This window comes from Diaphorina citri, unplaced genomic scaffold, assembly GCF_000475195.1.
Source record: "Diaphorina citri unplaced genomic scaffold, Diaci psyllid genome assembly version 1.1 scaffold1313, whole genome shotgun sequence".
NCBI lineage: Eukaryota > Metazoa > Arthropoda > Insecta > Hemiptera > Psyllidae > Diaphorina > Diaphorina citri.
The window spans coordinates 15,505-22,356 of NW_007378742.1; positions in this window are offsets into that span (position 1 = coordinate 15,505).

Genomic DNA, 6,852 nt, shown 5'->3' on the forward strand with positions numbered 1-6,852 from the left:
AATTTGCAAGTTACTGGGTAGCTCCGGTGACAACTCTACCCACCCCCAAAAAAATGGACCTGTCCTCAGGTCCTAAGTATAAACATAAATAAATGCCATCAATGCCCATGTCACTGGAGCTACCCAGTAACTTGCAAATTGAACAATAGATTGACATAATATTGATGTCAGCAGTTCTGGGAGCTCTTGGATGTGACACACCCATGATTCGTGGCAGTCGAAGTGTGTGAGTTGTAGAGTGTGCATGTGTGTATGAAGATCCTCTGGTGAGTCCTCCCTTTACTTACTCCCATCAATAATTTACCTACTCTAAGGAAGCAACCACGATCATTTTTAACTTTTATAAATAAACATACACAATATTATTTTGATATCACTCTTCAATTCGCCACTTCTCCATTTCGTCCAGGTCGAGGGTTCGAATCCCTTCTAGGAGCCGTATTTTATATTTATAGAAACGTATCCGTAGAAAGGTTTCAACTGGCCTTCGATTTGGAAGTATCATTCCCCGGACTCGGGCTGCCGGAATGGTTATAGTAGGGAGGTATATGTACACATGTTTCACCATCAGGGCAGCGTTCCTAAAAGCGAACTTTGGGATTGGAATTTTGCAAATTGTGACGTCCGGTGTCCCAGGAATTATTGTAAAGATATGTCCAAACATAGTCGACCGCCCGTCGATCGACGTCGATTCACATCGATTGACGGCCGTCGACTATGTGTGGACAAGTGGACAATGTGGACATGGACATTGGACACATCTTAATGTATGTTGGGGTTTCAAAAGGTTTCCCCCTGTAATGTTCAGTCATAACTTGAGTGCGAAATACAATATGCATTTTTTTCTTTCAATTTATGGAACGCAGTTATACGTATACCTACTTAAGGTATGTACTATGTAAATAGGTATGCTTGGTTTGTTTTCTTTGCAGTTTGTCGGATACGCGAGTTCAATTTTCTGGGTCGAGAAGTTCAGCCATCTGAGGTTCTGAGTTATCCTTGATCTTTCCGGAAAACGGTTTGGGATAAAGACAAACGGTTTTCACAGGTTTGTTCTGCTCATTGAGAGCTATTTAACGTCAATTTCGACAAGCACGTTAAGTATGTAGGTAGGTATAGGTTCTAACGAGCTGAAATAAAGATGCCGGTTGAATAATCTTCCCATCCGTGTTCTCCAAGCGAAAGGTCGCGGGTTCATATCGTGTCTGTGAAGATTTCTAATATCGAGATAACGTTGCCGAGATTGGTGTTCAGATGTTATTTGCTATATGCCATGGTTTTTCCCAGCAAATGGTTCATATGCCATGGTTTTTCCCAGCAAATGGTTCATATGCCATGGTTTTTCCCAGCGCTGGGTTGGATTTCAGGTCTTCTTTTTAATAGAGAGTTTATCATGACCAAGATAATAAGATAAGTAAGTAGTCAGATAAAGTCACAAGGACCCAAAGTCAGAAGCTAGTAGGTGTATGTAGAAGTAAGAAGTAGGTATGTACCAGAGGAACCTACACGAGTAAGTAGGTAATACAGAACACAGATAGGTACTAGGTAGGTACCAAATCCCCAGATGTTGAATATTTTAATTAAGATTTACAAAATCTATGTACCTCTCTACCTAAATCTGTCGGAAGATCTAATGAACTTACCTGAACGAATAAAGAAAATGGTAGGAACAAACATAGGAGCTTCGTTATCTTGGAACTTTACAAGTAACATAACTGTAATATGTTACAGTCTCGAAGAATTGCGAGCAAAATACCCTTTAATTGTTCGAGCAAAATACAGATAATGTACGGATAAACCCATGTAATTTCCTTACACTAATTGACCAAGTAGTTAGGTACCTAAACTACACCAACCTATTCACTGTTCAAGTAGACAAAAACGCTACTGCTAGAACGGAATTCACTGGAACTTTAAGTTTAGAAGCCAGGATGTGAACTCATAAAGCACCCAAGGTGAACTAAAACTAACGCTAAACTTGGGAAAATACTATAAAACTGACTCGAAAATTTTAAAAATACTAAAACTAACACAAAAAATAAATAATTAGTCGTATTTGACGGGATTTCCCCTCTTTTGGTGTGACAGTGCCTGTACTAAACCATAGGAAATCCAAGCTTGGAATGTAAGTACCTACCTAGTACCTACTAAAACTGACCCTGAACTTGGAAAGTATTTCAAGCTCAGATGACAACTGCATAACTTCAGAGTTGTCACTTGTACGTTCACTGTTTCTAAGAATAACTTTTTCTCTATTCCATTATCCAGGAATCCGAAGAGCAAGGCATAAGAGAATTTCTGCCTGGGGCAAATACAATCACAAATATGAACGATCGTCTGACCTTGCTTCACTTGTTGCCTATGTTTCATATTCGAATAGGTAATAGGTACATATTTTGTTTCAAGTCTGGTCTAGAAGTTCTAGAACTAGCGAGTTTCAAGTTCCAAAGATATGGTATATCTTTGAGCGATCCTAAAACCTAACCCAAGCCAAACCACATAGGACTTGCAATGTTTGAGAACATACCAACCTTGGACATGAATGCAATGATATTATATTCAACAAAAACATGTGGGAGCAATCATACATACATAATAAGTTTGTTGCCTATGTTTCATATTCGAATAGGTAATAGGTACATATTTTGTTTCAAGTCTGGTCTAGAAGTTCTAGAACTAGCGAGTTTCAGGTTCCAAAGATATGGTATACCTTTGATAATCTTTGAGCGATCCTAAAACCTAACCCAAGCCAAACCACATAGGACTTGCAATGTTTGAGAACATACCAACCTTGGACATGAATGCAATGATATTATGTTCAACAAAAACATGTGGGAGCAATCATACACACATAATAAGTAACAAACAAACAAACTAAAGAAAAACAGAGATCTCAAGTTAAGTAATACTGTAATACCATAAGTTAATCCCAAGTTTGGACATGAATGCAATGATATTATATTCAACAAAAACATGTGGGAGCAATCATACATACATAATAAGTAACAAACAAACAAACAAACAAACTAAAGAAAAACAGAGATCTCAAGTTAAGTAATACCATAAGTTAATCCCAAGTAAGTAAGTAAAACCATATAAAATGAGCTGCAATTGAGTGGGTACTCATCGAGAAAAGAAAAAAAAACTGAACCAGTTTTGAGTGATTAGGAAATGTTGAGTGAAGGATTGATCTCTGCCAAGATGAAAAAAATCTCTGCCACGTTTAGGGTTATACATGAGTCTGGAGTAATTTGTGTATGAACCAGTTTTGAGTGATTAGGAAATGTTGAGTGAAGGATTGATCTCTGCCAAGATGAAAAAAATCTCTGCCACGTTTAGGGTTATATATGAGAATATGAGTCTGGAGTAATTTGTGTAAACATCACGAGGCTCAATTTTATACAGTATTGTTCGTCAGAAAGTTCACTAGAGGTTCCTTTTTGTTACATCCAAAAATACCGACGTGGTTCGTTTACAGACTCCATTAAAGTGTGAACATAATCGCGAAATCCGCGAACATAATCGCGAAATCCGCGAACATAATCGCGAAATCCACGAACATAATCGCCAAATCCGCGAAAAAAAATCGCGAAATCCGCGAACATAATCGCCAAATCCGCGAAAAAAAATCGCCAAATCCGCGAACATAATCGCGAAATCCGCGAACAAAATCACCAAATCCGCGAACATAATCGCACCGCGAGCATAATCGCGAAATCACATAGGTACGATATGTATATAGGTACGATAGGTGATAGGTAACATACCTATTATTAAAAACAGATAAGCAAAATACAGTCGAACCTGGATAAACGAGAATTCAAGGGACCAGCTCATTTTTTCGTTTAAGGCTGTTTAATACAACATTTTCTCGTTTATAAAGGTTTAGCAAAGAAGTGGAAGAGCAAACTGATGAAAGCATGACACATTTAAACAAGTTAAGAACAAATTCTGATTTATAGAGGTAGGTACCTAATTTTAAAGTTAAAAAACGCGTCCCGAATTTTTTCTGGGACAGAAACGGAAATTCGGGACAAAACGCCCCAAAATGAAAAACTGAACGGGACGCCGGGACACCCCCTGAAATTCGGGACTGTCCCGGCCAATGCGGGACGTTTGGCAAGCCTACTTTTATTTGATAATATTAAAGTATAAACTATTATGTGTATCTACTTGTCGAGGGTGTTTTCCTGGCGAAGTTTGGGTGGGGCTGCATTCCATGATGTTGGAAATGGAGATCGGGTGATTATGTGGAATCTTTTAAAACTCCCTGGAGGGTAAAAAAACACATCTTGGAAAAAATATTTTTTTTTCCTTTTTCTTCTTCTTCTTTTTCTTCTTGTCGTCTTCTTCTTCTTCTTCTTCTTCTCCTCCTCCTCCTCCTCCTCCTCCTTCTTCTTCTTCGTACACAGCTCTTCTTGTCTTCTTCTTCTTCTTCTTCTTCTTCTTCTTCTTGTCTTCTTCTTGTCTTCTTCTTCTTCTCCTCCTCCTTCTTCTTCTTCTCCTCCTTCTTCTTCTTGTCTTCTTCTTCCTCTCCCTCCTCCTCTTCCCCTTCCTCTTCTTCTTTCTCGTCTTATTCTTCTGTTGAACCAAGTAGACTGGACTTATTTCAACCTAAAACCCTACATTACTCATACGTACCTTGAGCAGGAACAGTAGAACCTCGAGAAAACGTAATGTAAACCTTGATGAAAACGTACACAGCTCCGTTTCCCTTCCCTTGGGAATAGGAAACCTCTTTGTTAGGTAGAAAAAAGTAAATAAAGAAAAACAATACTTGGAATCTACTTAAGTAAGTATTACAAGTAGCTTTATTGCTCGAGCAACTTGACACTTAATAGGGAGAAGAGGAAGAGAATGAACAAGAAGAAGAGAAGAGATAATAAAATAAGTGAAAATGAAGATAAAGAATGTTGGAGAACGAGGAGGGAAAAGTGTCATTTAAGTCACATTAGTGAAGTTATGCGTGAGGAAGAACTAGAAGAAAGAGGAGAAGAAGAAGAAGAAGAAGAAGAAGAAGAAGAAGAAGAAGAAGGAAAATTGGAAGAGGGGGAAGAAAAACTGGAAGAAGGAAAAGAGAAGAGGGAGAAGAAGAGAGAGAAGAAGATGAAGGAGCAGAGGAAAAAGAAGAATAGGAAAAGGAGAAGAGGAAGAAGCAGAAAATGAGAAGGAAAAGAAGAAGAAGAAGGATAAGAGGGAGGAGGAGAGAAAGAAGGAAAAGTTTGTCTCTTCCTCTCTTGACGATAAATCCGACCAGATAAGTGGAAGATATTTTTCTCCAGAATCTTCCCAACTTGAGAAACTAGCTTCTCGTTTTTTCTCCACTTTTTCTGTCCTCGATATTTACGTTCCACTGCATCCACAGTGGAGTACAGTGACCCAATTTGGATAAACCTTTTCCGTGTGTTCTGTGTAATATTCTTCCAGAGAAAAAAGCAGAATCAGAGAGCCCTGGTAATGTTTTGTCCCGAGACATTTGGGTCGGTGCCAAAGTTAATTTATCGCCCTGGCAGTCCCACCACAACATATAGTTGTCAATGTTGTGTTATAAGGACAAATGAGTTAAGGAGAGACTTTTTGGGAACTGGTGGGGGGCAGTGTAGGCGGAGAAGTAGACATTAGACACAGCGAACAAACATTAAATTTTGTGTGAAGCTTCTGTTTGGAGACTTGAAAGTTGTCGAAATGTGTAAAAAAAAAAAAAAAAAAAAAAAAAAAAAATTTTTCAACTTTTCGACTATCAATTTTCAATGGTTGTCCCTTCTTTCTTCTTCCCCCCATTCCCTTATCTTTTATACCATCGACCCCTCCTCTCCCTCCCACGTATTTTTCCTTTTTGACCACATGAAAAATTTGGCCACTGACGTTTCCAGGCTGAATTTAAGTTTATACTGGCAGGGCTTGACAGGACACCTTTTGCTACAATTTAACTTTCCTTAGGTGCTATTACTGGTAGCCTGGCTCACATAGGCATAATTATGCTTGATAGATATCTACTGCATAGACAAGTACATACCAAGTATTTCCACTAATACCTACCTAAATAATAATAAGTATTATAACTGGACTTGTAAACCTATGTAACAATTGACACATGCCACTACATGCCATACTAGGTAATATGTGTTTCGTTTGGTGGATGGTGCCAGTTTCACCGAAGGAGGAAAAGTTAAAAACTTGATTTTTTTTCGTAAAAAAAAAGTTATGGAATAAGAATTGCTCCTTTCTCTTAGGGACACGTAGGGGACTTTTTTTTCCTGACCATAAGATCCTGTCAAGGATCGCTTTACACAATTTGCTCGACTTGCAAACTTGAAAGTTCTAACACGGATGCTTAACTTTTTTGATTTAGGGCCAAAAAAAGTTAATAAATCACAAGCGTAGATTTCTTTGCTGACATAATAGACGGGACACTTTCTCGTCAATTTTCGAAAACTTCTTGTCTTTCCTTTTTGCCTTTTCTCTGGAAATTTTCCTCTTTTCCTCCATAGAGATAAATTTTTCTCCTCTTTTGCCACACCAAAGAAGATTTCCGTTCCATTCACTGCTCGAGCTTTATTTCCGGCTAAAACCTAGAGTTCACCAAAGTGGGAGGATTTTGCTAACGAAATCTAATGGCGATACTCCGTCAAAGTTTGTTTAGGACTTCCATTTTATTCTTTCTTGCTTCTTCTTCTCTCTTCTTCTTTCTTCTTCTTCTTCTGTTCTTCTTCTTCTTGTGCTGCTTCTGTTCTCTTCTTCTTCTTTTTCTTCTTCTTTTACTTTCTCTTCCATAAGTCCATACGCCCCTCCAGCTTAGCGATTTGACCCACAGCTCTCTTTGCCCAAAGGCGAGTCATTAAGCAGGGCCAC